The 10917-nt window shown below is 38.5% G+C and overlaps 1 long non-coding RNA gene across 1 annotated transcript; it reads left to right on the top strand.

Moving 5' to 3' along the window:
* The first annotated feature begins 1 nt into the window (after position 1).
* Positions 2-10041, top strand: LOC112444923 (uncharacterized). The gene is made up of 3 exons (XR_003033328.2): positions 2-133; positions 3591-3668; positions 9562-10041. It is a non-coding gene; the product is annotated as an uncharacterized lncRNA (long non-coding RNA).
* Positions 10042-10917: the final 876 nt, after the last annotated feature.

The raw sequence follows: 10917 nt of genomic DNA on the forward strand, positions 1-10917 counted from the left end.
GGTTTGGGTAACGCGGAGGGTACCGGTTACAACCTGTCTGCACTTCTCAGGATACGGACTGGAAATTGTGAGATTTCAATGTGAAAACTGAGTGACCTGAAATCCGCCCCATTAGTTGAAACTTTTACCTTGGGTACGTTCCTTAAAATTTCCTGGCCAATAGTTTACATGTCGTGTACTGACATGAGGGCTATATATATATATATATATATACACATATATATATATATATACATATATATATATGAAATTGCACAGCCCTCAGCATACGAGATAGGTCGTGGGTTAAAACGAAGTCTAAAATTACCTGAGATTTCTTTGCTCCATCGATTTTACGTTTTCCATTGGATCTTGAGCTCCTATGGCGGTTTGGCTGATCATGCCACCATAATCTAAGCGCCTGAAGAGCAGCAGGATCTTGTTTTCTCTGTATTGCTTATGAGAGGAGGATTAGGTGAATGAGGCAAAAGAAAAACTAGAGAGCAAAGGAGTCTTGTGGCTCCATCAGTCAGGACAATTGAGGACGAAAGTCTTGAACCAAACCTCTGAAGGCCTCTGTTTCCTGTCTCCTCGCATCCTCTTTCCTCACATACCAAGCAGGAGCAGGGCTCTTTCCTCTGTTAAAAAGCAGGAGGGGAAACAGCCTCATTGGTTATTTTGTAAACCTGTGAGGATCCTGTTAAAGCTCTTGCCGAAATTGTTGGGAAAATAATTGAGCTTTATCTAAGGAGAAAGTGGTATACAAGATAAAGGAGGGGGGCGGACTTAATAGGAGACCTGAGCAGAAGACCTCTCCTCACCCGGTTCGCTGTGAGGGCTTTCAGTTCAGTTCAGTTCAGTCGCTCAGTCGTGTCGACTCTTTGCGACCCCATGAATCGCAGCACGCCAGGCCTCCCTGTCCATCACCAACTCCCGGAGTTCACCCAAACTCATGTCCATCGAGTCGGTAATGCCATCCAGCCATCTGTCGTCCCCTTCTCCTCCTGCCTCCAATCCCTCCCAGCATCGGAGTCTTTTCCAATGAGTCAACTCTTCGCATGAGGTGGCCAAAGTACTGGAAGTTTCAGCTTTAGCATCAGTCCTTCCAAAGAACACCCTGGTCTCCTTTAGAATGGACTGGTTGGATCTCCTTGCAGTCCAAGGGACTCAAGAGTCTTCTCCAACACTACAGTTCAAAAGCATCAATTCTTTGGCGCCCAGCTTTCTTCACAGTCCAACTCTCACATCCATACATGACCACTGGAAAAACCATAGCCTTGACTAGATGGACCTTTGTTGGCAAAGTAATGTCTCTGCTTTTCAATATGCTATCTAGGTTGGTCATAACTTTCCTTCCAAGGAGTAAGCGTCTTTTAATTTCATGGCTGCAATCACCATCTGCAGTGATTTTGGAGCCCCCAAAAATAAAGTCTGGCACTGTTTCCACTGTTTCCCCGTCTATTTCCCATGAAGTGATGGGACTGGATGCCATGATCTTCGTTTTCTGAATGTTGAGCTTTAAGCCAACTTTTTCACTCCTCTTTCACTTTCATCAAGAGGCTCTTCAGCAAGCTCCTCTTCACTTTCTGCCATAAGGATGGTGTCATCTGCATATCTGAGGTTATTGATATTTCTCCCAGCAATCTTGATTCCAGCTTGTGCTTCTTCCAGCCCAGTGTTTCTCATGATGTACTCTTATTGTAAGCAGGGTGGCAATATACAGCCTTGATGTACTCCTTTTCCTATTTGGAACCAGTCTGTTGTTCCACGTCCAGTTCTAACTGTTGCTTCCTGATCTGCATATAGGTTTCTCAAGAGGCAGGTCAGGTGCTCTGGTATTCCCATCTCTTTCAGAATTTTCCACAGTTTATTGTGATCCACACAGTCAAAGGCTTTGGCATAGTCAATAAAGCAGAAATAGATGTTTTTCTGGAACTCTCTTGCTTTTTTGATGATCCAGTGGATGTTGGCAATTTGATCTCTGGTTCCTCTGCCTTTTCTGTAAACCAGTTTGAACATCTGGAGAGGGCTTTATCTACTGTCAAACTGTAGCTTGTCAGTGAACCAGAAAATAAAAACAGGCCCTCATATATGGAGGTGAAAAGTGGGTGTGCATCCCAGCTGGAAAGTTTACGAGGTAAGTGAGAAAGTTTGGGAAAACCAGATTGTGTGTGTGTGTGTGTACGTGTGTGTGTGCATGCGAGTGCGTTTTCCCCCTAACACTCTATACTCTTATTCCAATGTAATTTTCAATGGTTTTAAGCTAATTTGAAGTTAATATAAAGTGTGAGTGCTGTACAATATCTGAAGCAAGCCATTCTAGATTAATAAAAGCAATTTTTTTTCATTGAGATTTTATAAAAAACTGTTCTTTCAAGACAGGATGAAATGTCAAAATCATCAGATTTATTGTCTTAAATTGTTCATAGTTTTATTTTTCTCTAAAATCTGTAGTGAGGCCACATTTCTTTCTTATTATTGGTCATTGTGTCTTCTCTTTTTTATGTCTGATAGTTGGGCTAGTGGTGTGTAATTTTTTTAATCTTCTCAACTAGTTTCATATTTAATTGATTTGTTTGTTTTGCTTTTTTCTGTTTTCAATTTGATTGTATTCTGCTCTGTTCTATCTTTTTTCCTTTCTTATTCCTGCCTGAGATTTAAGTTGGTCCTCTTTTTGTAATTTCTTAAGGAGGAAGCTAAGATCATTGGTGTGAAATCTTTTTCTACTCCATATGTGAGTTTAATGCTATGAATTTCCCTCCAAGTACTGCTTTAATTCCCTGGTGGCTCAGTGGTAAAGAATCTGCCTGCTAATGCAGGAGACACTGGTTTGATCCTAGGATTGGGAAGATCCCTTGGAGAAGGAAATGGGAACTCACTCCAGTATTCTTGCCTGGGAAATCCTGTGGACAGAGGAGCCTGGCAGGTTACAGTCCATGGGGCCCCAAAAGAGTTGGAGACAGCTTAGTGACTAAACAACAACAGATTTTGAAACACTGTTCACTCTTTTAGTTTAGTTTCAAATATTTCTAAATTCTCTCTTCTATTTTCTTTGTCCTGTGAGTTTCTTGGAAGTGTGTTACTTTCCTAATAGTTCAATTTTTTGAATACCTTTCTGTTATTGATTTCTAATTCTATTCCACTGTGGTCAGAGAATATACTTTGTATGACTTGATCCTTTTAAATTTATTGGTATTTATAGCCCAGATTCTGGTCCATCTGTGTAAATGTTTCATATGTGATTAAAAAGAATGTATATGCAGCTGCTGTGCCAAATTTTCAAAAACATCAATACCATAAGTTGATTGATAGTGAAGAATTCTTTATTCTTTCTGAATTTCAACCAACTTGTTCTATCAATGATTGAGAGAAGGTTATTGAAATCTCTAGTATGGGAATTGTTCTGTTTCTCCTTTCATTTCTATCAGCTCTTGCTTTATGTATTTTGAAGCTTCATTATTATATGAATAAACATTTATCTCTGTATCATTATGAAATAACCTTCTTAATAATTGGTAATATGCTTTGCTTTGCACTTTAATTTAACATTAACATAGCCACTCCAATAGCTTTTGTTTCTTGTTTTTTTGTTCACACCACGTGGCATGCAGGTTCTTAGTTCCACGACCAGGAATTGAACCCTGTGCCCCCTGTGCTGGAAGCATGGAATCTAACCACTGGACTCCCAGGTAGGTCCCTCCAAGAAGTTTCTTTTGATTAGTGTCTAGTCAAGGCCATGGTTTTTCCAGTGGTCATGTGTGGATGTGAGAGTTGGACTGTGAGGAAAGCTGAGTGCCAAAGAATTGATGCTTTTGAACTGTGGTGTTGGAGAAGACTCTTGAGAGTCCCTTGGACTGCAAGGAGATCCAACCAGTCCATCCTAAAGGAGACCAGTCCTGGGTGTTCATTGGAAGGACTGATGCTGAAGCTGAAACTCCAATACTTTGGCCACCTCATGCGAAGAGCTAACTCATTGGAAAAGACCCTGATGCTGGGAGGGATTGGAGGCAGGAGGAGAAGGGGACGACAGAGGATGAGATGGCTGGATGGCATCACCGACTTGATGGACATGAGTCTGGGTGAACTCCGGGAGTTGGTGATGGACAGGGAGGCCCGGCGTGCTGCAGTTCATGGGGTCGCAAAGAGTCGGACACGACTGAGCAACTGATATGAACTGAACTGAACATGACATAGCTTTTCCCATTGTTTCACTTTTAATCTATTTGTGTTTTTATGCTTAATGTAGGCTTCTTGTAGATAGTATATAATTGGATATTGTTTTTTAAAAATTGAAATCGACAATTTCTTACTTTTAATGAAGAAGGTGTCTAAGCCATTTATATTTAAAATGATTTTTATATTCTTGGGTCTTAAATCTATCATCTTGCTGTTAATATTTGTTTTCTATTTGTTTCATATGTTCTACATTCCCCTTCCTTTTCTTCTGCCTTTATTTTTTGAACTGAATATTTTAAAATTCTATTTTATTTCTTCGTTGGCCTATTAGGTATAATTCTTTTAGAAAATGGTAGCAGTTGCTTTAGCATATACTGTCTACCTCTCTATTAGTTTAGACAGGCTACCAGAAAAGTACCACAGGCTTTGTGGCTTAAAATAACAAATGTATTCACTCACTATTTTGGAGGCTAGAAGTCTGAAATCAGTGTATTGGCTAGGTTAGTTCCTTCTGGAAGTGCTGAAGGACAGTCTGTTCTATGCTCCCTTCCTTCTGGTGGTCTCTAGCAATGCTTAGTGTCTCTTCACCTGTAGAAGTATCGCCACAATCTCTGCTTTTATTTTCATATGGTGGTTCTCCTTGTGTCTTTGTGACTTACTATGGCCTTTCCCTCTGTGTATGTCTGTGTACCCAAATTTCTCTTATCGTATAAGGACACCATTGGTTAAGTGTTCACCCTAATCCAATATACCTCATTTTAACTTAAATCTTCAAAGATGCTAATTCCAAATAAGGATACATTCACAGGTACTGGGGATTAGAACTTGAAAATGTATTTGGGTGGGGATCACAAATCAACTCACAACAATATATTTAACTTGTCACAGTCCATCTTATCTGCCTCTTGAGAAATCTGTATGCACATCAAAAAGCAACAGTTAGAACAGACATGGAACAACAGGCTGGTTCCAAATTGGGAAAGGAGTACATCAAGGCTGTATATTGTCACCCTGCTTATTTAACTTCTATGCAGAGTACATCATGTGAAATGCTGGGCTGGATGAAGCACAAGCTGGAATCAAGATTGCCAGGAGAAATATGAATAACCTCACATATGCATATAACACCACCTTTATGGAAGAAAGTGAAGAGGAACTTGCTGAAGAGCCTCTTGATGAAAGTGAAAGAGGAGAGTGAAAAAGTTGACTTAAAACTCAACATTCAAGAAATGAAGATCATGGCATCAGGTTCCATCACTTCATGGCAAATAGACAGGGAAACAATGGAAACAGTGCCAGACTTTATTTTTTGGGGCTCCAAAATCACTGCAGATGGTGACTGCAGCCATGAAATTAAAAGACACTTGCTCTTTGGAAGAAAAGCTATGACCAACCTAGACAGCATATTAAAATATTAACAAGCAAAGACATTACTTTGCTGACAAAGGTCCATCTAGTCAAAGCTATGGTTTTTCCAGTAGTCATGCATGGATTTGAGAGTTGGACTATAGAGAAAGCTGAGCGCCAAAGAATTGATGCTTTTGAACTGTGGTGCTGGAGAAGACTCTTGAGAGTCCCTTGGACAGGAAGGAGATCCAACCAGTCCATCCTAAAGGAAATCAGTCCTGAATATTCATTGGAAGGACTGATGCTGAAGCTGAAACACCAATACTTTGGCTACCTGATGCGAAGAACTGACTCATTTGAAAGGCCCCTGATGCTGGGTAAGACTGAAGGCGGGAAGAGAAGGGGACGACAGAGACTGAGATGGTTGGATGGCATCACTGACTTGACGGATAAGAGTTTGAGTGAACTCTGGGAGTTGGTGATGGACAGGGAGGCCTGGCGCGCTGTAGTCCATGGGGTTGCTAAGAGTTGGACATGACTGAGCGACTGAATTGAACTGATCTTCAAGTGATATTTTACCACTTTACAAGTGAGAATGTTACCATGGTATACTTTCATTTCTTCTCAGTCTTTGTATTATTGTTTTCATACATTTGCTTCCATACATGTTATAAACTACACACCACATAACCATTTTTTGATGTCAGTAGTGATTTGTCTGTGAAATAAATTTAAAACTAAGAAAATTTATATTTATCCACATATTTTCAATCTCTAGTGTTTTTCTTTTTCTTTTTTTTAATAGATTTATTTACATCTGGTATCATTCTATCCAAAGTATTATTTTAGAAAGCAAATCTTTTGGTGGTGAAATCTTTCACATTTTGCAAGTCTAAATAGTATTTGGCTCTAGTTTTAAAAATTGTGGTAAAAAACCATATCACTAAATTTACCATGTTTTCCACCTTAAAGTGTATAGTTTAGTAGCGTTAGGTACGTTCACATTGTTAAGCAATATATCTCTAGAACTTTTTCATTTTGCAACCCTGAAACTCTGTACCCACTAGATGCTAATTACTCCTCTTCACTCCCCTCAGCCCTTGGTAACTACCTTTCTGCTTTCTGTTTCTATGAGTTTGACTACTTTATATACTTTATGTGAGTGGAATCATACATTATTTGTCATTTTGTGACTGATGTATTTTATTTAGGACAGTGTCCCTGAGTTTTATCCATTTTATAGCATGTGACAGGATTTCCATCATTTTTTAAGAGTGAATAATATTACAGTTTGGGGCTTCCCTGGTGGCTCAGACAGTAAAGAATCTGCCTGCAATGTGAAAGGCCTAGGTTCGATCCCTGGGTTGGGAAGATCCCCTGGAGAAGGAAATGAAAACCCACTCCAGTATTCTTTCCTGGGAAATCCCATGGACAGAGGAGCCTGGCAGGCTACATTCCATGAGATCACAAAGAGTCAACACAACTGAGCGACTAATACTTTAACTTCACTTTCAGTATTATAGTTTATGCATATATGTGTGTGTGTGTATGCATATATCACAATATCTTTTAAAAATTATTTATTTTGACTGTGTTGAGTCTTCGTTGCTACATGTAGGTTCTTTGTTGTGGTGTGTGGGCTTCCCTTGTTGCTACTTATGGGCTTAGTTATGTGGGATCATAGCATCACTGACTCAATGGACGTGAATTTGAGCAAACTCTGGGAAACAGTGAAGGACAGGGAAGCCTGGCTTGCTGCAATCCATGAGGTTGCAAAGAGTTGGACATGACTTAGTGACTGAATGACAACAATATGCCCCTGTACAGAGATCGCCCCTGGATCCCCTACATTGGGAGCACAGAGTACTGGGCCACCAGGGAAGTCACTACACCACAATTTCTTTATCCATTCTTCTTTTGATGGATGTTTGGGTTGCTTCACTTGGTTGTTGTGAATAATGTTGTGATGGATATTGGTGTGTAAATATCTCTTCAGCATCTTGCTCTGAAGTCTATTGAGCTGTATACCTGGAAGTGATGTTGGTAAGAAAGTAAATCTTAAAAGTTCCCATTCCTAGAAAAAAAATTATACATGTATGTGGTGATGGAGATTACCTAGACTTATTGTGGTAATCATTTGGAAATATATACATGTATTAAATCATTATGTTGTGTACCTGAAACTAATATGATGTTGTATGTCAATTATGTCTTTTTTAAAAAGTTTTTTAGCTGCATATAGTTTACAATGTTTCAGGTACAGTGAAGTGATTCAGTTATACATATATAATAAATACATACATGCTTTTTTTCAAATACTTTTTTTTTCCAAATACTTTTCTACGATGGTTTATTACAAGATATTGACTATGACTTCTTGTGCTCTGCCATAGCTCTTCATTGTCTTATATATAGTAGTGTGTATCTGTGAATCCCAAATTCCTAATGTATTCCTCCCCTTCTTCCCTTTTTGGTAACCATAGGTTTGTTTTTTGTCTGTGAGTCTATTTCTGTTTTGTAAATAGGTTCATTTGTATCATTGTTTTGGATTCCACATGGAAGTGATATCATATGATATTTGTCTTTCTGTTTCTGACTTTACTTAGTATGATAATAATGATACTGTAAATTTTGTCGTTATGAAAAGAGAAACCAAAGTGTAAATAAATGATTAAAACTTTGTCTTTTACCCTAAAATATAAATACATAGGAGTTTCTGTGTTCAAAGAGGGGAAAAAATAAAGACTGTTTTTGTCAGCTGTGATGAATGTGACTTCTGTGTAACTCGCCATAGAAAGGGTGGAGCGTCAGAGGAGAGGTAAGTCTTGCAGTTGGATATACGCAGCAAGGACATGCAGGAGGGTGTGTGGTGCTTCACTTCTACCAACAGTGACATGAATTGGTTCAAGTACAGTACAAAGGATTTGGTTTATACTAAACAAAGTGAATATATTTGGATTGAAATTTGAGGGATTTTAGTTATACTTATTGATGAAACAGACTTTAATTTTAGTGTAATATATATTGAAAACAGTGTCAGACTTTATTTTTTGTGCTCCAAAATCACTGCAGATGGTGATTGTAGCCATGAAATTAAAAGACACTTACTCCTTGGAAGGAAAGTTATGACCAACCTAGATGGCATATTAAAAAGCAGAGACATTACTTTGTCAACAAAGGTCCTTCTAGTCAAGGCTATGGTTTTTCCAGTGGTCATGTATGGATGTGAGAGTTGGACTGTGAAGAAAGCTGAGTACTGGAGAATTGATGCTTTTGAACTGTGGTGTTGGAGAAGACTCTTATGAGTCCCTGGACTGCAAGGAGATCCAACCAGTCCATCCTAAAAGAGACCAGTCCTGGGTATTCATTGGAATGACTGATGCTGAAGCTGAAACTCCAATACTTTGGCCACCTCATGCGAAGAGCTAACTCATTGGAAAAGACCCTGTTGCTGGGAGGGATTGGGGGCAGGAGGAGAAGGGGACGACAGAGGATGAGATGGCTGGATGGCATCACCGACTTGATGGACATGAGTCTGGGTGAACTCCGGGAGTTGGTGATGGACAGGGAGGCCTGGCGTGCTGCGGTTCATGGGATCGCAAAGAGACGGACACGCAAAGAGTGAAATGAACTGAACTGAACTGAATATGTATTGACAGAATATGTTTGGGTAATGTACATATATATATTGAATAATAAACTTGAAAAAAGAGTACAGTGTTTAATTTCCATGTATTTGTGGTTTTCCTGTTTTTCTTCTACTATTTATTTCTAGTTTCATTTCATTGTAGCCAGAGGAGATACTTTGTATAATTTCAGTCTTCTTAATTGTGTAAAAGCCTGTTTTGTAGTTTAACATGTTATCTGTCTTGAGAATGTTTTTATATTTTGATTCTTTTCTCATTTTCCCTTCTGTAAATTATATAGGTATTTTCTTTGTGATTACCATTCCAATGACTTGAAACATCTTAAAATTATAACAATCTATTTTAAACTGATACTGACTTCAGTTTCCTATAAAATCTGTCTTCCTTTATATCTCTTCCTTTCTCATTACAGGCACACCTTGGAGATTGTGACTTTGGTTCCAGACCACCTTAATAAAGCAAATATCACAGTATAGCAAATCATACAAATTTTTGGTTTACCAGTGCATATTAAAGTTACATTTACACTGTATATAGTCTGTTAAGTGTGCGATAGTATTATGTCTTTAAAAACAATGTACATGTCTTAAAATACCTTATTGCTGAAAAATGCTATCATCTGAGTCTTCAGTGAATTATCTTTTTCATGTGATGGGTTTGAAATATTACAAGAATTAGTAAACTGTGACAGAAAGACATGAAGAGAGTAAATACTGTTGGAAAAATGGTGTCTGACTGGGTTGCTACAAATCTTCAATTTGTACAAAACAAAGTATCTACAAAGCACAATAAAGCAATAAAATAAGGTATGCTTATATATGTTATTGACGATAGTTACTTCTTTTATATTGCATACCAGTAACAAATTTACAACAATTTTTATGCTTTTGTATCTTAAATTCTATATTAGATTGTAAAGTGATTTACACGTATACATTATCACACTACAGAATACTTACCTTTACCAGGGAGTTTTATACTTTTGGATGGTTTTGTGTTGTTGCTTATAGTCTTTTTGCTTGAACTGGAAGGATTCCCTTCAGCATTTTGTAGGGCAGGTCTAGTGATAAGGAACGTCCTCAACTTTGGTTTTTGTAGGAAATTATTTCTCCTTTGTTTTTTGAAGAACAGTTCCCCAAGTTATGGTATTACTGGTTGGCATTTTTTTCTTTCAGTACTTTAAATATATCATCTTACTCCTTTCCAGCCTACAGAGTTTTCACTGAGAAATCTGCTTATAATCTACTAGTAGCTCCTTTGTACATAACAAGTTGCTTTTCCCTGGCTGCTTTTAAGATCCTTTGCCTGTGACTTTTGACAGTTTGATTATAATGTCTGTAGATTTGCAAACTGGCCTCCACACAAGGAGGACAAGGAGAGACTGATGAATGAAGCAGACAACTTCATCTTGGTGGGTGGCAGTTTTATTAAGCAAGGGAATTTACACACAGGGCTTATCTTGGGCAGCGGCAAGGTGAGATCTCCACACCACCTGTCAGAATCTCTAAGTTTACAGAGTGGCTTTAACTGGGTTCAGTCATATATATGCTATCTGGATGGTCTCAACAATACTGCTGTCTCAAGGCTGTGTCCTTGAAAACGGTTCCTACCATTTTCAAAGGCAGAATGAGCATTCTAAGGACAGAGAGTGGAAGAGAAGCCATTTTGCCCTGATCCAGCTCTCTGGTCATGTCTTCTTGATTTTCTCTTTCAGCAACATCTCTCATTGCAAATCCCTTTAGAGTTTTCCTAACTGGAGTTTCTCGAA

The sequence above is a fragment of the Bos taurus genome, chromosome 29, assembly GCF_002263795.3.
Source record: "Bos taurus isolate L1 Dominette 01449 registration number 42190680 breed Hereford chromosome 29, ARS-UCD2.0, whole genome shotgun sequence".
Lineage (NCBI taxonomy): Eukaryota > Metazoa > Chordata > Mammalia > Artiodactyla > Bovidae > Bos > Bos taurus.